The following is a 27,401-nucleotide window of genomic DNA, read 5'->3' as shown; positions in this document are numbered from 1 at the left end:
AGAAGGTACCAAGGCAGTAAGTTGTAGGTGGGTGTACAGGATAAAGAGAACAGCGATGGGGAAACCAGAGTACAAAGCAAGGCTTGTAGCTCGAGGTTTTACGCAAAGAAAGGGCTTACATTATTCCGAAGTCTATGCACCCACTTCAAGGAGTGAAACCCTACGGGCACTATTAGCAGTTGCTGCTCAGAAAGGGTTCAAAGTGAATCAATTTGATGTCTCTACAGCTTATCTTCATTCAGACTTGGCTGAAGAGCTCTATATGGAGCTACCGCCAGGATTGAAAGTTGGTAAATCAAATCAAGTATGGAAACTACATAAATCTATTTATGGACTCAAGCAATCTGCTCATAATTGGAATGAGTGTTTGAATGACGTTTTGATAGGCATTGGTTTTAGCAGGAGCAAGGCTGACAATTGCTTATATTTCAGAAATTCAGGAGATGCTCAAGAATCTTTGCTTGTTTATGTAGATGACCTGATTTATACTTCAAAGACACAAGAACAAGTAAAAAAACTAGCCAAAGAGTTAAATAAACACTTCAAAGTTAAGAATCTTGGTGATGTGAAGGTCTATCTTGGTGTTCAGATAGATAGGACCAAAAATGGCAGTTTTCTACTGAATCAAAAAGGCAAGATATTGCAAATGTTGAAAAAGTTTAACATGACGGAGTGTGCAGGTGTTAGAACACCAATGGAAATGGGTTTTGTAAAAGACAATGAGTTCAAGGATAGTGCTGAATTCAAGCGTGCTGAAATCTTTCAGTCAGCACTGGGAAGCTTACTTCATCTTTCGCAATGGAGTAGACCAGATATTGCTTACGCTGTTAACTTACTCAGCAGAGAAGCTTCGAAACCTAGTGTAAATGCATGGAAAGGAATTCAAAGAGTGTTAAGATATTTACAATACACCAAAGATTTTTGCCTTGAATTATCTTCAGAAGGACAAGCACAGATTACTTGTTGGGCAGATAGTGATTGGGCAAATTTAAAGGATAGAAAATCAGTGTCTGGCTGTGTAATAAAATTTGGTAACTCTCTGATTGGGTGGAGATCCAAGAAACAGAACCTGATTGCTTTGTCGTCAACAGAAGCTGAGTTCTGTGCCTTATCTGAGTTATGTAGAGATCTAGAATTTTACAAATGCTTGGCACAAGAGATGTATGAAAAGGCCATCACTCCAATCACTGTATGGGGTGATAATCAACCGTGTCTTAAGTTAGCACAAAATGGGCAGTTTAAAGGTCGTACAAAACATTTGGATATCCGCTTTCAAAATGTTTGTCAAACGGTAAAAGCAGGAATTGTTAAATTAAATTACTGTCCCAGTCATGAAAATCAAGCTGATGGTTTTACAAAACCGCTTGGGTTTCAGCGGCATGAAAACTTTTGTGAAGAAATGGGTCTGAAGTAATTTTTGTTTTTTGTATTGCCAGCGAGAGGGGGTGTTAGGGTGTGAAACCTAAGACGCTGGCAAGTTAGCAATGTCATGTGACTTTAAGTAGTCAAGCTCGTTAAGTTGTTAAGATGCTCAGTATATAAAGAGTGTTTGTTTTCTCTGCCTGTGGGGCGTGAAGCAAAAATGTCCGAAAGCTCCGGAGGTGTTTCTGTTATCTTTCTGCAATAAACCTGTCTTTGGAAAGACAGGCTTCCCTGTGTCGTTATTTCTTTGCTGCTGAGTCTCTGAAGCTTGTACTGCAACAAGAATCTCTGCACTGGACTTAATTAATACTCTGCAAAGAGAGCTGTTGCTGGTGGCGCAGCGGAAGTGTTTACTGGACCAGTACAAACTCTCTTATTTTTGACGTCAGATAGAGGTAGAAGACAAACTAACACAGTTTACAAGAGAACCTAAATCAAACCACAGCACAGTGCAGATCAAGGTATTATTATATTTTCTTATTTATAGCTGCCCTTCCTCCCAGAATAGCCCAGAGCCAGGTAGTGTCATTTCTACACTGAGACACCCACAGTTTGTGCATGTATGTGTAAAGGATAAAGATGTCAGGAGATGCAACAACTGGTTGGACTAGATACCCTTTGAGGTTTCTTCCAAATCTACATTTTTAAGGATGATTGGCACAGACCAGTGAATACAACGGTCAGAACTGACCAAAATACTCTCAAAGCATGGTTCTATACAGAATAGAATCATAGAATTGTAGAGTTGGGAGGGACTACAAGGCTCATCTTGTCCAATGCCCTACAATGCAAGAATCTTTCGCCCAAGACCACAACTCTGAGATTAAGAGTCTCATGCTCTACCGACTAAACTATCCTTCATGGACATGTAATAATTAGAGGGTACTCTGTAAGCAAACAAACAAATCGTATTCCATTCATTCATTTACCGTTCCGTTCCATACATCAAACCACTATGACAAAGTCTTGATTACCCATTTCCTCCCATAAGGGTTTAATATCCTGCATTACTGCAATGTCAATGCCTGGCTAAAAAAGCATTTCTGAAACCATACAGCAGATTCTTCTCTTAGATATGTGCAGGATATGTATGAAGGAACTGAGCTAGTTACTGGATTGCTTGTAATGGAAATGTGTCTTGCCTGTATGCCTTGTTACAACTTGTATGTGGATTGTTATAAGGTTAACCTGGAGTCGTACCAGATGCCCTGAGGTTCATTAGGCATTTGTCATTGCTGATGTGTCTAACAGCACATCTCTCTCCTAGGGTGGGAAATTTAAAAGCTTTGAGTAGGTACCTCAATGGGAACAGCATGACTGACTAGAGGGGTCTATCAAAAGAGAGAGTGAGGAGGTGGGTAGAGCAAGAATATATCGTGTTTTGGGGTGTCTAAGAGAAGGGCATGAAGGATAAAGTCTACTTGTGAGTAAGGAATACTAGTAAAACTACAATCTGTTGTTAACACTAGCCTAATAAGCCGCCAAAACATTGTAGAATAGGCTACAGGATCACGTTTATCCAATTTTGGTTGGGTTTTGCTGCAAAAGCAGTATGTTGGGTTTCAGTAATTTTGGGGTATCATTTTCTCTCTCTTTTTCACATTTATATGTCTGTTGTTCTCTCAGCTTATTCCAAACACTCCCATGCCTTTAGATTTAACCTCACACTATCCAAGGAGGCTCCAGAGATACTCTAGGGAACTTTGGGGTGTAGTTTGCTATGGGGCTGCCTGGCAAATAATTATTCGCTTACAGTGGTACCTCGGGTTAAGTACTTAATTCGTTCCGGAGTTCCTGAAACTGTACTTAACCTGAAGCACCACTTTAGCTAATGGGGCCTCCCGCTGCTGCTGCACCGCTGGAGCACGATTTCTGTTCTCATCCTGAAGCAAAGTTCTTAACCCGAGGTATTATTTCTGGGTTAGTGGAGTCTGTAACCTGAAGCGTATGTAACCTGAGGTAATACTGTATTTGGTAGTGGAGATTACCTCAATTGAGAGTACAGGAGAGGGTACACTCTGTTGTTACCAGGTCTCCTTTCCCAGGCAGTACGGGACCCAGGGTGGCTGGGATGTGTCCATCACAATATGTATCTGTAAAATGTATATTTGAAGCGTGTAATACAACCATACATCTCACTGCTCCAAAGAGATGGAATAGTTAATAGTTTCATTTTAGCTCACTATGTAGGCCAACACCAAGCAAAAATATCATTCATAGTAAATAAAGGGCGGGGAGAGAGATAAATGCAGCACAGGCAAACTTTGCTACACAGTGCCAATGGTATTGGATCTTACTGTTATTTTTACACAAATAAGATAATGGGGGTGGTGGTGAGAAATAATGTATACATAGTTCCACTTGAAAATGGAAACTGTTTTATATTGACACAGAATATTGAAAAGGGCTTTTAAATTCATCCGCAAATTATTTTTAAACTAACAATTTAAAGTGACTACAATTAATATAAACTTTCCACCTAACTCTGTAAATATTCACCTTCTGGAAAAGTCTACAGTCTTGGATAAGTCAGGTTTTTCTCCCTTCTGAGAATTTGATATTATTTGAAATGGTAAACATCAGAAAGGATATTTAATAAATATTATTTGTAAGTTTGAGTTGCACCTAGAGTCTAAAAATGAAGGCAAAAATGCTAGAAACTTGTCTTACAGTCACTTTTAAAATCTAGCAAAGACATACACTACAAAAGAAGTTCATACACTATCAAAACGTGGAACCACCATTTTTTTTTAACCTTTATTCCATAACACGGGAGTTCTTTGCCATTAAATGTACACTAGAAAGCCAATGTCGAGTTCAACCTTATAAGTATATATCGTTTGAGCCTGCTAGTCACACAAATCTTAGAATGCCTGACATTTGCAACCTGAGTAACGCAGCAGTGGAAGTGCAGAAGTGTGGCTATCGTAAGTTGAAATGGAGTATCTGCCCTCACTAGTCAAAAGATACCTAAAAATTTATGGTGATGACATGAGTATTTTAAACAAGCCAATGACATTGAGGAGCTGTAGAGTCCTCACATGGTCCCATCAAATAGTCCCCAATACTAATCAACAGTTGCAAGAAGATGCTTCTGTCAAGGAACAACTGCATTCAGCCACTTGATATATTAAAACAAAAAGTCGTTTCAAGTATCTGCTAACATCAGACAATTGCTTGAACATTACTCACTCTGTATTTAAAAGCAACTAAATAGTTAACAAAAATTTGCGCAGACACGTCCATAGTGGACTTTGTGCTTTGTTTTCCCTAAGTTCAGAAGGTCTGTTTACTATGTTTTGAGTGGGTGGGAGTGTTTCTGGTGTTGTAATTCTCTCTAGTTATGACAAGACTACTTCTGCAAAAAAGAAGCAGCGTTGGTTGTTAGGAACGATCCAATTCAAACTCAGATCTGTATTCAATTTGAAATCCTTTCGCAGGAATCCTTTGACTCTTTAGAGCTTTGCAAAGGATACTGTACATAGTTGACAATAATTTGCAGACTACAAAAGGAGATGGAACTACTAGCTTGGAAACTCCATGGATTGTTCCCTTTGCTAGCAAGAAACAGATTAGATAGCATAATAATAACAACAGATAGTGTTGTAGCACACACCCACCCCGCTGCTACTTGTAAGATTTATCCCATGGGTCTGTTTTAACATTTGGTTTTTAATTTTTAAAAATTAATTGATAGGTTTTCTGTTTTTACTAATGTATTTCTTTGTAATTATTTAAAGTTTTTTCTTCTTTTTTTACTGTGTTTTATGTAAACTGCTTTTGTGTTTTCCATGGTTTATAAATATAATCATAACCATAATGTGCTGCTTTAGATTCTATTGCTGTTGTTTTATAGTATATGTTTTATTTTATTTTATTATTACTGTATTTCTGTTTCTACTATAAAACTGTCCTGGGAAAGTTTATTGGAACAAAAAAATATACAACATTTGTTTGTTGCAGGTGGCATTTTCATCGATAAATATGATTAATAATTATTATTTTGTGTGGGAGAGTTATTGGCTTGGAGGGGGCTTGTTCTTGATTTTATTGTGTATTTTGAGTTTTTATCTTGTATTTTATGTTGCGAAGCAGATGAAGAGTGGTATACAAATTCAATTAATAATAATAATAATAATTCTGGAACTCTTCTCAGGGATGGGGTCTCATTTTGGCATCAATTCACTTTTCCAGGGGGGAAAGAAAACTTGCTGTTATTGTATGCAGAACAAAAATACTTCTATGTTTCTGAGAGTGTATCTGTACAAACTTCTAGTGTCTAAGTATGACTCCATTTCATTGCAAAAACACACACTATGAGAAACTGGAAAAAAATTACTTACTATCTAAACAAAGCATTGCTAAGGCGGCCTTGAAATAGGTGTGGTAGCAAGATTACTTCATTAAAGAGCATTACTTTAAAAGATGGGAGTATTATTACTGAAAGCTAGCAAAAGATTAATAGTAAATGTGAGGAACAAAAATCACATTCTATATGTGCCAGGGTAGAGAAAGTATAAAAAGGCAAGCACAAAACAAACAAACAAAATTGGTTTGGGGACGAGCAGAAAAAACATATTTTAAAATCTTCAGCAGTACAGTGGTACCTCTGGTTATGTACTTAATTCGTTCTGGAGGTCCATTCTTAACCTGAAGCACCACTTTAGCTAATGGGGCCTCCCGCTGCTGCCGCGTGATTTCTGTTCTCATCCTGAAGCAAAGTTCTTAACCCGAGGTACTATTTCTGGGTTAACGGAGTCTGTAACCTGAAGCGTATGTAACCGGAGGTACCACAGTACAATGAAGGACAAGATGAAACTGCTACTTGTATTTTGGATGAGGAACATGAGGGACAGAGGGATGCACTTACAGGAAAACTAGTAGGATACTAGAATCTGTAGATGTAGATAGGTAGTCACATGCTTTCTTTCCCTCATTATGCCCCACAATCTAATGTCATAATCACCACTAGTGCTTAAGCAGCACAAGTCCCATTGAAATGATTTGGCCTTACACCTGAGAAACTATTGAAATTAATATAATCTAGAGAAAGTCTAAACCTGGTACTGAACAGTTTTGTTCCCTTTTTAGCTGTATCATATAAATGCATACTTGAGCTGCTTTCCAAGTTTAAATTAATTCTAAACACTAATTAGTATTCCTTTGTTTAGGTAGGTAGCCATGATGGTCTGACGCAGTCGAAATAAATTTCAAAAATTAAAAAATTGTCCAATAGCATCTTAGAGACCAACTAAGTTTGTTCTGGGTATAAGCTTCAGTGTGCATGCACACTTCTTCAGACAGTGTTCCTTTGTGTAAGTCAGGTCTTCCAGCCCCAAAAAAATGAGCGTTTGTCTCATCAAAATTCCCCTTACGGACTGCATAAGGAGCTGTCAAGCTATTGAAATATATACTGAACTACTAAAAGATTCAAGTGTAATGAACAGAGCAAGTAACACTTCTCAGAAGAGCTCAGACTTTGATAATCATATGGATGGAGTGTGTAAACATGCAATATCAGCATGAAACACTAGCACAAACAGAAGCATAAGCATCAAGGAACTTCAGCATGCTTTTCAAGACTTTCTGTCATTAGACATGAGGAACATTTGCCCAACCTTTAATGCAAAACTGCTGTAAGCTAAAGTACGGCCACACAATTTTCCATTACTTTTACTTTATGTTTTAAGGAAATACTAGTAAATTATTACATTATTATTAAAGAAGGCAACAAACATGCCTCCCAGGGAAGAGCATTCCACATGTGAGGCGCCACCAATGAAAAGAGCCAATATTATGTTGCCACCCTCCAATGGAGGGGGGCGCATGAAGTAGGGCCTCAGATGATAATTCACAGCTTCAGGTTGATGCTTGTGAACTTTCAAGACTGATAGAAAGCAAAAGATATGCGGTCCTACATGCCTGGATTACTACAAAAGTCTGAAAATCAAATACTCTTTATTTTCTACCTTGCACTAAGAATATGGCATTATTAACACTGAGTGAGCCATGGAATAGAATGCTAGGTTAAAGAAGCGTAATGTTATGTATGTTTATTCAGCAGTAATTACTACTGCGTCTATTTGGAATAAGTGTATTCCTTTGGACTACAGTCTGAGGCTAATCTTTTACACACTTACTAGATGGTAGATCAGTTGAATAGGGTTTACAGTGGTGCCTCAGAAGACGAAATTAATCCGTTCCGCGAGTCTCTTCGTCTAGAAGTTTTTTCGTCTTGCGAAGCAACCCTATTAGCGGCTTAGCGCTATTAGCGGCTTAGCGGCTATTAAAGGCTTAGAGCGGCTTAGCGGCTTAGAAAAAGGGGGGAATGGAAAAAAATCGGAACACTCGCAAGACGTTTTCGTCTTGCAAAGCAAGCCCATAGGGAAAATCGTCTTGCGAAGCAGCTCAAAAACGGAAAACCCTTTCGTCTAGCGGGTTTTCCGTCTTGCGAGGCATTCGTCTTGCGGGGCACCACTGTACTTCTGAATAAACATGCATAGTATTGCATGCATGTAACCTAGAAACATATACCTTGGCTTGCTCTAGAAATGGAGAGAACAGGGATTTATTGTTACAGATACACACACACGCACACACACACACACACACACACACACACACACACGTACACACACACACACACACACGCTTAAAGAATATAGGTACTGTCTCAGGAAAATCCACAAAATCTATAGGGAATTAGATAGGTTGCTGCACTCTGCACCAATAGCTATTCTAAAAACTTCTCAAATAGGAATACTAGAGTAGTCAACTGAAGAGTTGTGAGGTGCAGGTGACTGACGCTAAACCCATTCTCTCCAGATGAAGGCACAATTAATCAGAGGAAGAAAATAAAATGCAGGCCTGGTTGCAGCTTATTAACAGCGCATTCAGAAGTAGTTTTGAGATGCAAAAACCTTAGAAAACCACATCAGCAATCATCAGCTGACTATCTACTTCTGAAGTTGGATTTCCCAACCCTATCACTTCTGTTTTGCCTGAAACTAACACTGTCCCCAACAAGATCTTCCAGGCACTGCTTAAGAACCAAAGCTGCTCTTCCCATATATGATCTTCACTGAAAACCAGAATTCTCATTATCATGCCACATTTAAAAACTCCACTGAGTCTTTCACAAGGCTTCAGATTGATCTTAGAAAGTAAGGAAAGAACAGAACCAGTATTATAAAATGTATGCCTGTGAATACAAGTTTCTGGAGAACCTGAAGAAGAGTGCTATTGTGCTCATGTGCTGCTTGTGGGCTCCTCTATCAACTTGCTTGGCCAGTGTGAGAAAAGGGTGTTAGACTAGAGGAGCCTTTGGTCATCAGCATCAGCATCATTATCATCATTTTTAATTTGTATACCATCTTTCTATCTTACTCAAGGTGGTTTACAAGCTGAAGAAACAAAAAATGTACATCTTATAACAATCTAATGCAATACAAAAATGTGATAATAAAACATAACTTTAAAATAAGCAACCTACATCAAAAAGTAACAATCTTTAGAATAGTATAAAATAATAGTATCAGCAAATAAAAGTTAAACAGAAATTCACTCTTAACAGTTACGATAAATAATTTCTAAACTATAATCAATAAAACAATGGCAAGCCACAGTACATAAAATAATACAACAAAAATCGAGAAGCAGATACTAGAGGTTGGAGCAAGGCAGGTGGAAGAAAGCCTTGCATCCTATATGATACAAGCCATGATTTTGAGCTCATAATCCTACAGCATGAGTTTTATAAAATTAGAAAAGAACAGAGCCAACACTCACACACTACTTTAAACCACAATTAAGAATAATGTCTGAACCCGGGCTTGTGGTTTACCTCTCTGCAAAACAGGTCATGAGCTTTAACCAATGGTTGTACTCTAGCAGCAGAACAGTCCTATACTTCTCTACTCAGAAGCAATACCCTCTGAGTTCAATAGGACTTGTTTCCAAGTAAGTACATACAGCAGTGGTTCTCAAAGGTGAGGCATGCCACATGGATGTGGCAAGAGATGTTGGCAAGTGTGGTGGCAAGACTCAAGGACAATCAATATTATATTTTGGGATTGATTCGTATTCTTATGTACCTTCATTATTTTATACTTTTTGGGGAACCTATGATCATATTATAAAGTAGTTGTGTACCACGTTATAAATCAAGCACTGCTGGGAGTTATTTTTGTTTTGTACTGTTATTTCTTATCAATAAAAAAATTCAGCGTTGAATTAGCAATTTTTTTTATTCTGATACAGTGGCCCAGATAAAAAAAGTTTGAGAACCAGTGGCATACAGGATGGCATCCTTAAAGGTTTCTCAGCATGAACCATTTTGACTACAGAACTACAACATTTTCAATTTCTCTAAACACTGTACCTGCAACTTCCCAAATCAATACATACCAAACAGTTCAATGCACATATTCAGAGCAACTGCTACAGAAGGGCTACATGTGCATAGGAAGGACATTAACAATGCTTTACTACTAAATTTCACTTTCAAGGATTTCAAAGATTCATTTTCCATCTTCTGACTAATTACTTAATCCCTCAGAGAATTTCCAATTTTCATGAAATTTCTAAAAAATAATTTTGTTAACCTTCCCCTGCTTTCATTGTACAGTGGTGCCCCGCAAGACGAATGCCTCGCAAGACGGAAAACTCGCTAGACGAAAGAGTTTTCCGTTTTGGAGGTGCTTTGCAAAACAAATCTCCTATGGGCTTGCTTCGCAAGACGAAAATGTCTTGCAAGTTCCTGCGGGGTTTTTTTCCTCCCCCCCCCCTTTTCTAAGCTGCTAAGCCGCTTATCAGCTGATCCGATAAGCCGCTAAAAGCCACTAATAGCGCTTATCCGTCAATGGGCTTGCTTCGCAAGACGAAAAAACCGCTAGACGAAGAGAATCACAGAACGGATTCTTTTCGTCTTGCGAGGCACCACTGTACTAAGCTGCATTACACATTTAAATCCTAGTTCCTCTCATTTTTTTCATATATATGGGGGGGGTTATGTATCACTCCTACTATATTCCACATTTGCATAGGTCTGTAAAACATGTTTCTTATGGAAAAATAAAGATCTTTAAAATTATTGTGTAGAAGTTTGTCAGCAAAATCATTATCAGTAATTTCTGTTTAAGCTTCCATCTCATCTGTTTTTCCCTCCACTTTTGTAGATTTTTAGTGTACAGAAGAATGCAGAATACTTTTGAGACTGTACTCATGTTCCTATGATAAGCCTTTAAGGCAACTGCCTGAAAGCTTTCAGCAGCAACTTTCTGGGACAGGTAGAAACATGGCCAAAAAGCAGTGATTTGTCTCAGGAGACGTGTTTACAGGAATTAAATTAATCTTAGTACAGGCTTCAGCATGATTTTTTTCAAAAAAAATAAAAAAATCCTTTGGTGTGTGAAATGAGGCCCATTCTGAGGCTAAAACAGAACTTCCAGTAGAAATTACAACTACAGATGTAATTAGCCAACAGTCAATACATTCCCCCCACTTCTGATTACAATGCAGTTGGGAGAGTGAAGGTGAAACTAGCTGACCCATAAACCGAACAGAACATATAACCAGACTAGTCAAGGTAATTAAAAATGTGTGGGCATCCCTTAAAAAAAAAAAAAGCTTGTACGAGAGAAGGACAATTGTTGCAATATTTTCTCTCCTATGCACTAACAGCCTAATAAATACATGAAGATAAAATGCAGAACATGTACATTACTAGTCAGATTTGCCAAATATATAATTAACTTACTCAAACACTTTAGCATGGTTTGTCTTTTCAGATGGTCCCAACATTACACCAAGAAGCACCCACTAATGATAGTAACATCTAGATGCCAGACACATTTATAAAAGAAGAAGTCTTCTGGAAGAAAATGCACTTGAAATCCACAATTTGCTTAAAATTTTGGCTGTAGAATTGGTTGTGTGTTATTTTTAGCAGCTGTCTTGCACGTATACACGCTCCTACAATGGTCTATTCATGCAAACAGTGTAACAGTGGAAGAAAGTCACAGCTCAGCTTCTACAAGTACTGATTTCTGGTTTCACCTATTGCTCAAAGAAACCACCCTGGATCTTTCACAAGTGTTCTCCTACAACAGTTACATGAGCAGGTGAGAGCAAGGTTATTAACCAGCTGTAAGTAAGGCACAGTAATTTCTCAGATCTCTTGATAAAAGAGAATCAAAACAACTCCTGGACTTGCAAATCACTAGGATTAGAGAAGACTACCGATGTTTTCAAATCATAGAATCAGAGTTGGAATACAGTATACAGTAAATGTTAGTTGTCCATTCATTCAGTTCAGAATGATCTTCTGTTCAAAGGTTAGCTTGGCAAAGTGGCCAGGAAATAATTCATTCTACAGAAGTGTAGGTTTTTTGCTTGTTTGTTTGTTTGCTAAACCTCTTAATGGTCAGACAAAAATTAGAACAACCTACTTGAAAATGCATGCTGTATTACTGATGTCTCCTGAGCACATGGTGTAATATAATCATAATAGTTTTGAAAGGGTGAGAGGCTGGTGGTATGTTAAATCATGCCATCTGTAGGTGCTTTATATAGTTCCATTTGCTAATATCAAGCCATAAGTTTACAGTACTGCTCCTATCATAACCAAGCCGGGGTGTGTGTGTTACTATGTTTAATATTTTACCAACGCTCAAAGCATTTTTTTTTGTTAAGAGTCGGATAGTTATGCAGAAAAATCCCACACAGTTTAAGAATACATACCTTGCGAGTTAGTAGTAGTTGTCTTTTTATGTTGTAATTCCATGTCCAATCACCGGACTGACTTTACATTCCAAGAGAGTGAACTGGGTGGTACAATGGAGTAACTACTTGTCATCCTCTCCCCTTAACATACTAGGAGCTTAAGTAGCTCCATATGTTTGCTGTTTAGTGATGTGTATAGTATAGTTGAGCAGAGCAGTTCAAAGAAGAAAAATAAACCCTGTCTCTCAAAGTTCCTCTCATGATCTCCCCTTCAGGTGGGTCCCTGAAGCCTTAACTGCTAATAGGAGACTAATGGCAATCAGAAATTGGCATCTGATCCATTTTCTACAATACTCCAGTGTTGTGCTACATTGAGAGCATTATAGCAAATTTAAAGGGTGGATCAGATCTAGCCACCCAGTGCATGGGGCCCAAATTACACTACAGAATGGGTCCAGCTCGGACTTTGGGATCCCAGGACCTGCCCAAGGGAGTTTTGTGCTGATGCTGGGCCTGAAGCTGCATGAAGGAAATGCTGTCTAAACACAATTCAAAATTTAAAAATATTTTAAAATGGATTAACAAATATGTCAGGTAGAGTTTAGAACAGATCTTTGTAAAAATTACTTGCTATGCTTTCTTTAAAAACAATTGTTAACTCAGTTACATTCTCACAAACTGAAAGGTCTATGGAATGGCAATATTGTTTCCAGGTAAATAATCCTATGGGGTGGGGGGTAGGTGGGGGGAAATCCCTGCTCACTGCAGACACGTCTTCAATGCAAGCAGCCACCAGCAAGCCAACTTCATTTGAGTATGATGAATCTTTTATTTTCTAAATCAATGATGGTCTATGTTTATGAACCAGCGGGTAAAACTAAGTGTTGTGTATAAAACACAGGACTGTGCCTGACATTACACTGCACCTTTTTCCACTCCTGTCTGCAACAGCCAATGGCACAAATAAATGTCATAAGAATCCAGATAACAAAGGGACCACAACTGTTTTAAAACAAATCATCTATTTCCACAGAATATCACAGGTGGTAGTGAACATCACTCTCACTAGTAAGTTGTGTGGATGTATTAATGATCATGAGAATGTGAGCAACTACATGCATTCTCCTTGCAGATAATTACTCAATCCAAGTTAACTCCCATGATCCTCTATGTATCTGTGGCACACAGTACAGGAACCCCAAGTAATTGGTGTGCCATTCTCTACCAGACAATCTACTGACTATGCATAAAGTTCTTAAATGGTCATGGAATACTTGCAGTGCCCCCAAGTTCATCTATGTGCTCATCCAGGCAAACATTCACAATTAAATGGGTCATGTAGAGCACTGCCACAAAACTACTGATGTCAGGGTCAGCATGCCTCTGAATATCAGTTGTTAGAAATCCCAGTTGGAGAGAGTGCTATTCACATTATATCTGAATGAATTCTAAGAGTCATTTGTACCACAATGGATTGATAAAATAATATTAGTATTGTTTTCAAACAGCTCCTTAAAGACCTCTCCAGAATATATTCTAAAGGAAAAAACTGAACTGTTGAAGTACACAACCTGGAGAAGAGTACTAATGCACACATTGTATATCTCAGCATTACCATATTGCATGCTGATCCAAGTAAAACTTACAAATTAAAAGAAACTGTATTACTGCAAAAAAATAATAATATAAAAATAGAACACGTCTCACAGGAAAGGAATGCATATGGATTCAAACATTTAGGAATGCTCATACTATGTAAATATTCTGAAGTACACAAGACCCATGCTGCAAGAGGAGGCTGAAATGTCAGCTTTCAGATCTTCCTCAGTTTTTTGACTCTTTGCTTTTGTAGAGTTCATGGTACCTATTTGTTCATCATCACAATCTTCAAATGTAAGCCAGCAAAATGCCACAAAGTAAAAATGCTGTCAACACTCTCTATGCAATTTGACGGGCTCAGTGCAATCTCCGTGTGATAGAAAAGAGCTAAAGAAACGGCTAGAGAGTTCCTAATTCAGGTCAAATAGTAATTAGCATAGTTTGTTCAGATATTAATAATGTAATATATAATAGCCAGCGATTAAGTCACATGATATTGTTCACTACTTTCTAAAGTAGGGCAAGTACTCCACACCAGTATTGCGGGGGGGGGGGCAGTGTCACAGCCAGCCCAAATTCTTCCCCTCTGTCTTAGCAACACTTATTCTCTGCTCCATCTTTAAAGGGACAAAGAAATGAACACATATAGAATTCTCTAGTATATGCATTTATATTGCTTATTACCACAAGAATAGAGAGGGGGCCACCAATACACCCCAGGATTATGTACTCAATTATGCAGACTGCGTTGTATTTATGTTAAGGAAAGTAAAATCAGAATATCATTTTCACTTGTTAGGTCTACTGGGACCAGAGGCAGGCTGGGCGTCAAAACCTGTCCTGTAATAATTCCGATACCAACAGCCTTGTGTAGGCGGACTATCTAGCAATAGCTTGCAATCTGTTATCAGCAGCACCTTAGCATGAAGCCTATTTTTTCAGAGAACTACAAAGGGAATTGTGCAATCAACCACTAGAAAAAAAACCCAATGCCTTCGTCAACACCAAGTTGAAGTTGAAGAAGCCAATGATTTATATTATCTCAAATTAACTTTTGCATTTTTAGAGGTTACTAGATTAAAGGACAACGTGTGGGTAATCATGCTAGAAGCATTTTCAGTTTTGTTTTAAACCACAAGTTCATGTTTTATTGCCCCATTCAAGATGTAGAGTGTATGGAACTTGCAACCAGCAACATGATAGAGCACAAATGGTATTTTTGCCACTAGGGAAAGGTTAAACAAAACACTTCTCAAAGGAAAAACAGTTGACAGGAAATGTGATCTGCATATCCACATACCCAACAGTACTAAAAAAAACTGAACAGCTAACAAGAATTGCCTTGCAGCTTGACAGGAAAACTCACTGGTCAGGAAGCACTGAAAGTATTAATAAGAGAGCAAACTGCATATCTGGTGATGTCACGTTTCACATCAAAAAGCTGGTGCTTGACCCAGATAAACATTTACTATAAACATTTCATTGAAAATGAAATCCAAAATAGTGAAGCTATTTTTGCTTACTTCAAACCACAAATGAATCTAAAAACAATTCCACAATGACACTTTTCACAATAACTTCATGATTCCATTATATTCCTGAAACAACCCAGTACTCCTCATTTTGCTCTCTATACTTTCACATAAATTTTGAAGCAAGAGAACTTGTGCACCAGTTTTGTTTGCCTAAGAACAGAAAAACATTTCAGGAGACCAGACTTTGTATAAGCAAAAAAGCAGTCGTCATTTTCCTGACCTAGTTCAAACTTAGATCCAACTCTGAAGATATTTACTATAGAACAAAAAGGTAACAAACAGGTTTAAACTCACCTCTGGGAATAAATTGTGTGCCACTTGTTTTAGTTTTTGGAGGAAAAAGCATGAATATTAAACCACTACACTTACGAAAGAAAAAGAAAAATGTTCAAGTCAAAAGCAAACACAGATCTGCATGACCTCTCTCTCTTTTCCCGGGGTTAGGAAATCTATGAAGAAAGAAGAGAAATGAAGCTGTAGTGCAAGGCACATTGGCCTGGAAAATTGCTCATCACTTTCAGTTCCAGAACATGGTTTGTGCAGAATCAAAACTAGGCACAATCAAAATCTTAAAACCTTTTATTTACACAATCAAGGAGGAAAACAAGACAAATGATTTAAGAATTAAAGAAAACAGTGTTAAGCAGTCAAGTGAGGAGGGGTGGGAGCCACAATGTAAAAAGATGCTTCGATCAAGCTAATGAATAATTCAAATAGGTGGAATTTGCTCAGTTGATAACGCTGCAGTGATATTTGAATAGCCAGCTCCCCTCGGAGTCCAAGTTGTAACAGAATTCAGGCCAAATTATTACTAAGAACTGGGACACTGTGGGAGGGGATACAACTCTAAGGAGAAATGCAAGTTGAAGAAAAAGACTAAGGGAGTCCTTCTCTGGAACCAGAGAATGCTGTCCAACAAGATTGAGTATAACAACATTTCTCTCACCCCACCCAAAGCAGCAAACAGCAACAATTATAGGCTAGAGCCACTACCCTGAAACTAGGACGCAAGGCCATTTTGCAATTAGACAGGGATGCAACATAAATAAATCCTAATAAAATTTGAACCATATTCACAATCCGTATCACCTGAGCGTGAATATAAATGAAAATAAAATGGAAGGAAAAAGTTCAAGATACAGTGGATTCTATTTCCCTCTTGTCTGATTATTCCATTTCCAGAATAGACATACATACAGAAAATACTCCATTCTTTCTTTCTTGGTACACTGGGCAGGAATTAACATATAGATTCCTGTTAGAAACTATTCTTACGCTAAAAATGTCCCAGGTAAAGGAATAAAGAGAAGCTGGGTTATGAAATGTGGACACGGGTAGCTGTGTATGTGTGTGTACATCTACACGCAGAGATCTACTGCTGCTCTACAAGCTACATTCAATTAACTGTTAAATAAGTAAATGCTATTATTAATGTATTTCTTATTTAGAAACTGCCCTTTATCCAAAGATCCCAGGGAAGTGTACAACATTAAGTGTACAACATTAAGAACATAATTTACGCAGCATAATAAAAACAAAATACACAGCATAATAAAATAATGATTATAACAGTCTCTCTCTGCCCCCGCTCCCCAATTTAACAGGCTATATGTTATGTAATGGCAGAAGGCCTGGGTAAAGAGGAATGCTTTCACCTGGCACCTATATGTAATGATGGTGCCAGGCAAGCTTCTCTCTTTTTATATATGATATTTATATTAAATTACTAGGCAAGCTTCTCTGATGAGAGCATTCCACAGACAGGGAGCCACCACAGAAAGTGCCTGTTCTTGTATTGTCACCCCAGGAACCTCCTCAGGGAGAGGAAACATCTGAAGACAGCCCTGTTTTGGGAAGTTTTTAATGTCTGGTGCTTTGTTGTGTTTTTAATATTCTGTTGAGTGGCTGGGGAAACCCAGTCAGATGTGTGGCATACAAATTTATATTAGTAATTATTATTAATAATTATTATTATTAACATGGAGAAGGGCCTTGGATGACAATCACAGGTTCCAGGCCAGTTCGTATGGCGGGGGCAGTTCTTAAGGTATTAATGTCCTGATTAGTGTAAGCCTTTATAGATCAGCACCAGCACTTTGAACTGGGCCCATAAATTAACTGGCAGCCTGTGTAGTCGGGCCAGGATCGGTGTTATATGCTCAAATAACCATGCTCTGGTGAGCAACTTGGCCATCAAATTTTGCACCAGCTGAAGTTACCAAACAATCTTCAGAGGCAGCTTCATGCATAACACTTTGCAGTAATCCAACTTAGAGGTTACCAGAGCATGGGCCACAGAGGTTTGGCTATTCCTGTCGAGATTGGAAGCTCCTGCAGCCAATCGGAAGCCATGGAAGCCCTGTCGGACTTTCGGGTTCCAAAGAACACTCGCAAACTGGAACACTCACTTCTAACTAACTTTGATGTTGTTTCCCTAATTGAAAAGTTACTATCTTCATTGATTTAGTAAATGAGGAACATATAGCTCTTGAGGTGTTGATGGATTCCCTGCTGCAGAAGCTCCTCCAAGCATGGCTAATGGTGAGGGATGATTTTAGCTGGACCAGGGACGTAGGTGGCGCTGTGGGTTAAACCACAGAGCCTAGGACTTGCCGATCAGAAGGCTGGCGGTTCGAATCCCTGCGACAGAGTGAGCTCCCGTTGCTTGGTCCCTGCTCCTGCCAACCTAGTAGTTCAAAAGCACGTCAAAGTGTAAGTAGATAAATAGGTACCACTCCGGCAGGAAGGTAAACGGTGTTTCCGTGCGCTGCTCTGGTTCGCCAGAAGCGGCTTAGTCATGCTGGCCACATGACTCGGAAGCTGTACGCCGGCTCCCTTGGCCAATAAAGCGAGATGAGTGCTGCAACCCCAGAGTCGGTCACGACTAGACCTAATGGTCAGGGGTCCCTTTACCTTAAAACAGAATCCAGAAGGCCAGGGGTTCCCCATTATTGAAATATACCACCAAATTCAATAGGCACCACAACACAAATACAGTGGTACCTCAGGTTAAGTACTTAATTCGTTCCAGAGGTCCGTTCTTAACCTGAAACTGTTCTTAACCTGAAGCACCATTTTAGCTAATGGGGCCTACTCCTGCTGCTGCTGCTGCTGCTGCTGCTGCGCCGCCGGAGCACGATTTCTGTTCTCATCCTGAAGCAAAGTTCTTAACCCGAGGTACTATTTCTGGGTTAGCAGAGTCTGTAACCTGAAGCGTATGTAACCTGAAACGTATGTAACCCGAGGTACCACTGTATAAATTATGAGGTAGACACTGATTGAAAACCACTATATGCTGTTGTTAAAATTTGTATACCACCCTTCACCCAAAGATCATAGGGTGGTTCACAACATTAAAATACAAAATGAGAACACAACACATTCTGAAACACTGGCCCAAAACCACAAGGTTTTTCCTGGGGGACAGGTAAGTATAGCCTGGAGGGATAAATTACACCTTAATGCACAAGTTTTAGAGTAAGCCACCATCAAGCTACCTCATGTGATTATTCTAATTTCCCTCAAGTCAGCTGTCTGAAGAAAGGACTATATGACAGGAGTTGTGTTGTCCTCCCAGTCTGGACTTTGTCATCTGCTTTGGTTGTGGATCTGGTGTGTTGAGTGGGGTAGGGGCTACTTCAGGGGACAGACTGCTCTTTGTCAAGGGCAAGACACCCAGAACCGCCAAAGACATTGTATGGAACTGTAATAAATGAAACTTTAAGAAATTGTGCTTGAGCTTGCTTTTCTCTCCTCTCTCCTATCCCTTTTTTCTAGTATGTCCTATCTTTTTAGATTGTGAGTCGGAGAGCAGGGACAGTCTTAGGACTGATTTTCTGTAAGCTACCCTGACAGCCTTTTTACCCAAAGGGCAGGAGGTATAAATGCTGCAAATAAATAAAGCACATTAAACAGCTCAAAAAAACAAAAAAACAAATTCATCATAGTGAGCCAGAAAGCTATGAACACACTTATCCTTTCTGACTCAGACAGAGACAATTAATGAATCTTTTCACATCACTAAGTATGTATAAATTGGATTTTAACCAATTTCAATAGTCACTGAGCCTTGCTTTGGGAGAAATGCCACCCTCAGGCTAAAGCTTGACTATCAGATTCCTCAGAGGTATATGAGGCAGCTGTCAAAAGAGTATTTTGCCCAAGTTGTAACCAAAACAGGAGCACTCCATTTCTGCTTAGATAGTATTGTTTTAGCTCAGAGAAATGGAGGAAACCCAAACACAGAGGGGTATTCTTGGGCTGATTTCTTTTTCTTTTCTTTTTTTGAGTGTGCAGTTATCTGCCAAAGCAGCCTCATGAGTAGGCAAAAGGCATTTTGTGCAGCGCCATAATCCTGGATGACCTCCCTCATATTTGGCAGTAAGCCACAGCCATATAGCCAGCACAATCATGTCTCACCACACTACAGGCAAGAATTGCTGAGAATAGTAGGTATAATAGGGAGTTATTTTATGCTCAGTTTATGTACATAAATTCAGCCACAAAACACACTAAACACATGCTGATTGCAGCTAAAATTGCTGAATGTAATAAGAACACACCAATAATAATTTCTTATCCTACAAAAGCAGTGGTGTCAAAAGCCCATTCAGCCATAAACCTAACAGGAGGAACTTGGGATGAGAACTCTGTGCCTAACCTACCTGTTCTGAAAATAAAGTGGAACACCATTGTATGCTGCCTTAAGCTCTGCCCAAATAAGACAAAATGCAAAACTAATAGAGAAACTAAGGCTGCAATCTTGACTTCACTTACTGGGGAATAAGTCACATTGAATTCAATGGGATTTACTTTTCAGGAGATGTGGTTAGGGTTGCAGCAACTGCTTGAATACTTCAATACAATACAATTATCACAAATGAAGTTTAAAACATACGAAGTTTCCCTCAGCGAGAGCAACTAACAAGCAGACTCAGTTACTAAACTGATGATTCAAATTTCAGCCAACCAGGTTCATCATGTGAAAAACTGATGGTCATCGGAATCCATCCTAGTTTGTACAAACAGAAATACAAGACAAGAAATAACAACAACAAAACAACATTGGGTCTATGTAAGCAACTACTGACTTCTAACACTGAAGAACCTGTGCATGACATCCAGTTTACTTTATCACTCCCAGTAAGGTTAGCAGGACATCTCATTTTCACAGCCGTTTATATTTCTTTGTATTTAAAATTAGCAGCTAACTTAAAAGATAAAATGAGTAGAGAAAAAGGACTTTGCCAGCTGCTTGCTTCTATATATGGTGAAAGGGCATCTTCAAGCGACTGAGTCATCTCATGAGTATCATTACATACGTAAATCCAGACAAGGAAAAGTATGGGCAATCCTAAAAAAATTGTGCCTAATCATTCTTTTAAAAAGTTAAAATTAAACTTGGGCTGAATTTTAAGAAGCCCCATGTTCTCTTTCAAACAACCCAACTTTAATTTTTTAAAAAAGAGCATTCACTTGTTTTTTTCTGCTGAGCAAGTCTTCAAAGTCCTGGGAATGTAATTCATTTTGGAGTGTATCCCCAAAACATACAACAAAAATGCAGTGCTAGTCGCTTATCAGTAAGTTTAGAAGATACTGTTTCCTGCCTAGCAAAACTGACACAAAAAATTAGGAACCAAAAGAATGCAAAGTTCATGAACGACTGGAATAAATTTATGACTTACCTGGAAGGAAACCATAGAAATTTAAAGACTATAGCTGGTTTGATATAAATCTCGCAATGTGTAAACTACGTATTTACAAATATAAGCTGCAAGAGAGATAAACCATGGATATTAAGAAGCCTGAAAGCAGGAGGGATGGAGGTCAGTAGGGGGATGAAAAGAGGGAAATATTGTCAAGGATATAAAGAAACATAGGTGTAGATAAATAACTGAAATGGAAATCGTTTGTCTTTAATCTTTTGTTTATTTCTTTTTTGTTTGCAATGGTTGATTTGATGTGGGTTTTTCTTGTTTGTATGTTATGTATATGAAACACAATAAAAAGAATTAAAAAAGAAGAAGAAGATACTGTTTCCAATGAGTGTCATTTGCATTAGTGGGAAGGTCCGAAAGGGTAAACGTGACAATGAAGACTGCCACAAGTTCCCAGTCATTCTGTTTCGTGAATATCCTTATGAAGAAAACAAAAGAAGGCACGTACAGAAGACTTTGGCAGTATGCGTGACTCTTTATAAACCCAAAGTACAGTACAGCTTTATTTCTTGGCTATAATTTGATACTACATTCCATGTATCAAGGAAATGGGTCCCCTGCTGGTGTAGGAGGAGCACCTCTCTACTGATGGCAGAGGCAATCTATTTGCAGAAGCCAAGGGCTGCAAGCTCCTATGGTAGTGCTGATAACACCAAGGTTGCAGGTTCGATCCCGATTTGGGGTAGCTGCACATTCCCATATTGCAGGGGGTTGGACTAGACGATACTCAGGTTGCTTCCAATTCTACAATTTTATTATTCCAGGGAATGTTGGCACTACAGGAGCAACACACAGGTGTAAGCCTCAAGAATTAAACAGTAAGCAGATCTGTGTGGAGACATACAGAACCGCGAAATATTTTGTTTTAGAATTTTGTTGCACATCTCTTGCATTTGAGTGGAAGTGTGATTCACAAACGCTTGTAATTAATAATAAAATTAACCAATCAATCTAATCCTGACAGGGGTTTCCCAAGGTCTCAAGTCATAGTCATACCCAGCACTATTATCAGTGAGCCTTTTGCCTAAAGACTCCAGGGGCTATACTTGGAACATTTGCATGCTGTTTTATCCAGCATATGTAGATTACAAATTAGAGGTCTGAACTACTTGTGCAAGCTTTGTGCAAATGCACTGTCAACCCATCTTATGACAGACAACTTACACATCCTGGCCGCCAGTTGCATGGCTAGCCAACTACAGAACTGCAAGGGGCGGAGAACTTGCCTTTTCTTTCTTGATCTAAACTAGTCCACCCTCATTCCTACTTCTGCCTCCTTTCAAGTAGTACTCTTGACTTCACACACACCTGTTCAGACTTCTTGATTAGAATTTTCACTTTGCAATTCCCATTCTGCTCCTCCACGACCCAAAGTATTGGTTGGTTTGCGCAATGCACCCTGCACTGGGTGTATGATGGTAGTAGATAGGGCATGTCTGTGCATGTCTCCAATATCTCCCCCCCCCCACCCGACTTGTATTTCTGCTTAGTTAAGGAACAGAATTGTGGATCAGAACACCACAGCACAGTTCCCACATTCTGTCAAATTCCAATATGATGGAGGCACAAACAGGCCTTCCTGCAAAGGCCTGGTATATTGCTTGCAGACTCACTGTTAATGCAAAGGGAGTGGAGAGAACAGGGCAACTATGCCCTATAATTAATCCTCCATACACAGATGCTACACCTGTGGAAGACTGGAGCAAGCATCTGTTATTTTAAAAATACTTATATCAGTGGAAAGTGGGACTCTCTTATGCTGGTTGCAGGCCTTCCTCAGGAGTCTCTTTCAAAACATGATGTTATTCGTTGGTCATTGATGTGTGGTCCTCCATAGTGGGGGTCAATGATGTCCCCCATAGTGTTTAACATCTACAAGCAGCTCATTTCTTCTTTTTATCCAATACCAAGGAAGCTGTTGATGTTTTCAATCAGTTCCTGGAGGCAGGAATGGGCTTGATGATGAAAGCTAATAAACTGAAGCTTAATCAAAAGAAAGCAAAGGTGCTCCTGCTCAGGAAGGAGGCGCGGTTCTTGCGGGCTTTTCCCCAAGAGGGAGAAGGGACTGACTGGCCACGTCAGTCCCTTCTCCCTCCTCATAGAAAAGCGTGCAAAAGCCGCACAGCCTTTAAAGAGCCGCACTCCCTTTCACTAGCCATGTGGAGCATGTGTGTGGTTCTTGGGAGCTTTTCCCTCGAGGAGGGAGAAGGGCAGCCCGTCAGTGATGGGCTGCCCTTCTCCCTCCTGGGGAAAAGCCTGCAAGAACTGCACACATGCTCCACATGGCTAGTGAAAGGGAGCACTGAGCAAAAAAAAAAATTCATTTGCATTCCCCTTCTAAAAACTAGTTGCATCTAATGGTCAGGTGTGTCATGTGGTGCGTTGGATTGTATACCTTGCAGTATGGTTATTCAATTGGTGGCCAGGAGTGCTTTTGCCCAGTTTAGGATAGTGCAGCAGTTAATCTCCTAAGGAGGTAAGATGTAGTTAAAGAGCACAAGTCTTCAGTTGATCCAGAATGCAACAGCAAGGATATTAGTAGGTTCTCACTCATGGGCAATATGACACCTATTCTATCTTGGCACGGGTTGCCAATCTGTCTCCAGGCACAATTTAGTGTTTATGATTACCTTTAAAATCCTAAATAGCAGGCATCCAAGATCACCACATCCTGTAACAACTTGCTCACTCATGAAGATTAAGTGAAGAGGCCCTTTCTGTGTCCCATTGATGGTGGAAGCATAGTAGCTTGGAACAAGAGAAGGCCTTTTGAGTGGATTCCTCAGTATTATGGAACACTGCACCCCATGAAGCATAGTTGGGATACTCTTTGGATGTTTTCCACCAGTTAGTGAAGACTTTGTAAATTATTCTGGCAAGCTTTTAGCCTATCACAAAGCTAATGTTTTACCTTGGCTTACCACTCATAGTTTGTTAGGAAGAAGGGAACCACAAGGCGGGGTTCAGAAGCATGGCAAGCCACGCTCTGGCATGTTTCATGCAAAGTACAGCTACAGCAGGAGCAGAAAATGGATGCCTTTAAGCAGCATGAACCAAAGTGGAAACATTTAAGCAGCATGAACCATAACACTGCTTGTTCACAAACCACTGTTTCTTCTAAACTAGAGTTCAATCTGACAAACAAAATTGACTACTGAGTACCCAACTACTACTGACTGCTTGTCCTAATGGTGTTGAAGGAGGGGGGAGAATTGCAACAAACTGGAGGATGGAAACATGTGGACACTAAAAATGATTATATTTTCACATGCACTTTGCTTCTGATGAGTGTGCATTTTTCAGTTTCATAACAGCTGAATGAGAATTATATAGAGGAAGGAGAAACAGAAACATCTGACTTTCTTGCAAACTATATACGACCTTTGCTAAAAGCTAAACAAACTATGAAACTGCTTTGACTAGAGTGTAAAATGAATCTTCTAATTGGCTTAGGAAGCTAATTAGTAAGAGAAGCTTTAGCTCTTAAAAACTAATGTAAACTCTCAGAGCTTTTCAAGAGCTGTAAAGGGTTTCATTAATGATTAATAAGAGCAAACGAAATAATTCCAGTTTTGAGAGCTACAAGCAATGTAGTTCAAAGGTCATTAATTGAACCTACATTGGGAAAGTGGGAAAGTTTATTAAACAATTACCACTGTATAAGGGCCACAATAAAACCTCACAGGAATTACATGTATATGCAGTTAGCAAAAAATATTGGGTGATATCCACCATTAAGGCATATTCAGAAAATACAAAATGAACATCAGTGGACTCAAGTATCTTAAGTCCACTGATTTCAATAAATCCACTCTGAATATTACTAATGATGGACATTACCTACATTACCTTTTTTCTTCTATTTGGGGACAGAATTAAATCTTGCAACTAAATTGGATGTGTATCTGGAAAATTATCTTGAAAACAACAGGTAGGGAAAATTGTGTTTCTGAATGCAGAACTTTCAAAGTGTGTACCACTTCAGAGCATACTGCCCATGGTTAGTCAGAAACAAGTCCAACTGTATTCAGTGAGGCTTACTGTCAGGTAATTGCGAAGGAGGCTGAAACTGTAACCATTACTTTTCTTGGCAATCAAAATAATTTTAAAATCAGCTAGATTTAAATCAATCCATCCTGCGCATATATATATATATATATATATATATATATATATATATATATATATTCCACAAAGATAAACTTCCCATTCTGAATGCTTACAGCTGATTGATATTCTCACCGGCAAAACCTGCAAGTGGAAATCTGCAACACATACCGAAACAAGATTAAGCAGACAGCAGCAAAGCAAGCCATTTTGCAAAAGAACTTGCTAAATGTTGCCTGCATAGGAATCAAGATGAGTGTGCACCTCCATTTTTAGCTTACCTCAATTCACAGTACAGCGACAGGCTGCCTGTGAGTGCTTTGGAGCCGCCTTAGAGCAGGCTTTGGCCTGTCGCTGTACTGTGCACTGGAAACTTGTCTTTCAACTTCATACTCAAATAAAGATCACATTGACATCACAAGCTCTACTGCGTCTGCACTACCTCCACTCGTTCCAAATATGACTAACATCAGAATACCCACACATGCCCCCACTGAAAATGAACACACAGTAATAATGCACGATGAGGCTGCATCAAAATTCATCAACTGCAAGGAAATGAAGTAAAGAGCAGAAGCTTATATCATGGTTTCAATTGGCTAAATTCAGGTATACAATGAAGGAACAGAACTTTCTCATAGAATTCATGCGATTTTTAGGAGCTCCATCTATAAGCATCAAATTTAACACCAAAATTTCTGCATGCATGAATATATTCCCTTTACTTCAGAAAGCCCAGTGAGTGGGAGTGGGATCAGAACTAATAAATATGGGATTAGTAATATTTGAGGTTTCCTTGTTTCCCCCCCTTATTTGGACATGATCTTTCAAACATGGGCAGAGTGACCATAGGCAAAGGAATCTCCAGACTTTAGGGGTAGCCAATATAATGTCATCCATGTAATGTTGGAGTTCAACCCACATCAGTCCCAGTCAGCATGGAAAATGGTTAGGGATCAAAGTAGAGTCCAACAAATTATGGAGGGCACCATGTTGGCTATCCTTGCCATAGGACTTAGCAATCCCATTTCTCCCCTTCTCCAATATGTGCCTGTGTGCAGGCAACATAGCAGAGTAGCTTAGGGAATTAGAGGTCTATGTATCGTGGGGTTATGAGATGGGGATACCTGTTCCATATTAACTGCATGTTGTGTTACTTACATGCATGCTGGAAGCAGAGGGGCAGGGCAGAATCAGGGCTCTGTTAGGGATTACGGCGATCCCTCCAAGGTTGAGCATTGCACCTGTACTAGGACATATTGTATTCTCACAATCCTACCCTGATAGAGACTTGAGATAAAATAAGAGAAACTATGTTCAGGATGCTTACATAACTCCCTTGTTGTTTAGAATACACATCAAGGTGTGTATCTCCGGAAGTTCTTTATATGTAATACCTGGAAATGGGGCGATTTAAAAAAAAAAAAAACCACCACCCACCGACTAACAATCAGGAAAAATGCTTTATTTCTTTATGGGGAGAAACCAATTTAGTTCAAACTCCATGATTAATTTTCTACTGCTTAAGGAAACAGTGTTTAACACACAGAGCACTCATACATTTAAACTTAACAGGTGTTAAGTTGTGTTAAGCTAAACCAGGCCAACTGCTTTAGAAAACGATGTAACATCTTATGGAAGCTAGTTTCTTGAACAGTCAGACCTACTACTGTTGTTGCAGCTGGTAATTAAATTACTGCACCTGACAGCATTGACAGGCCTACAGTCAATGCTTGACACCTCTAATGTAGTGTACAAGACCAGGAATAGCAAAACTGGTTTCAGAAATTCTAACAGGGCTTCAAGTCTGAGGCACAACTAGGAAGACTGATGAAGTATGACTGGCTGTTAAAACAGTACTATCTTTAAAAAAGCAATTTTAAAATCAAGAGTAAATGCAATATATTGTACAGTACATCAATGCAATATATTGTGCAAAGGACTTGGCAAAAATGAATATACTAGCACTGGTTAAATATAGTAGTTGTGTAGGCAAAGATGTCTTTTTTTCCTTTTCATTGCCAGTTGCATCTTTTTACAGAACTCTCGTTGTGGTTCATATTAATCTTAAATACAGAAGCAGATAAAATATTCATCCACAGAAATCCTACTTATGGATTGTCAAACACAGTACACCTTCTTCATCATCCACATAGATCCCCTTCCCACCACTGCTCATCAGGGCAGGTACTATTTAAAGAAGCTGATTTTGACCTATGGCACTAAATTTTTTATCCTTCCTCCTTTCAGCCAACAACATTTGCTACATTCCTGCAAGAATGGAAAGGCAAACCAGCTG

At 39.1% G+C, this 27,401-nt stretch overlaps 1 protein-coding gene across 26 annotated transcripts in view; it reads right to left on the bottom strand.

Moving 5' to 3' along the window:
• NCOA2 (nuclear receptor coactivator 2) overlaps nucleotides 1-27,401 on the bottom strand; it is a 138,922-nt gene that overhangs the window by 85,038 nt on the left and 26,483 nt on the right. For 7 of the 26 annotated variants that reach the window (XM_083517204.1, XM_083517217.1, XM_083517206.1 and 4 more), the window contains exon 3: nucleotides 15,573-15,727. The exons of the other annotated variants lie outside the window; for them this stretch is intronic. The gene's annotated coding sequence lies outside the window, so the exon portion shown is untranslated. The remainder of the gene's footprint in view (nucleotides 1-15,572; nucleotides 15,728-27,401) is intronic. 26 annotated transcript variants of the gene reach the window in all.

Source organism: Podarcis liolepis (assembly GCF_965112155.1).
Source record: "Podarcis liolepis genome assembly, chromosome: 8".
NCBI classification, from domain to species: Eukaryota; Metazoa; Chordata; class Lepidosauria; order Squamata; family Lacertidae; genus Podarcis; species Podarcis liolepis.
Note: the sequence above shows the minus strand (reverse complement) of the source record. Positions and strands in the feature narration are given on the sequence as shown.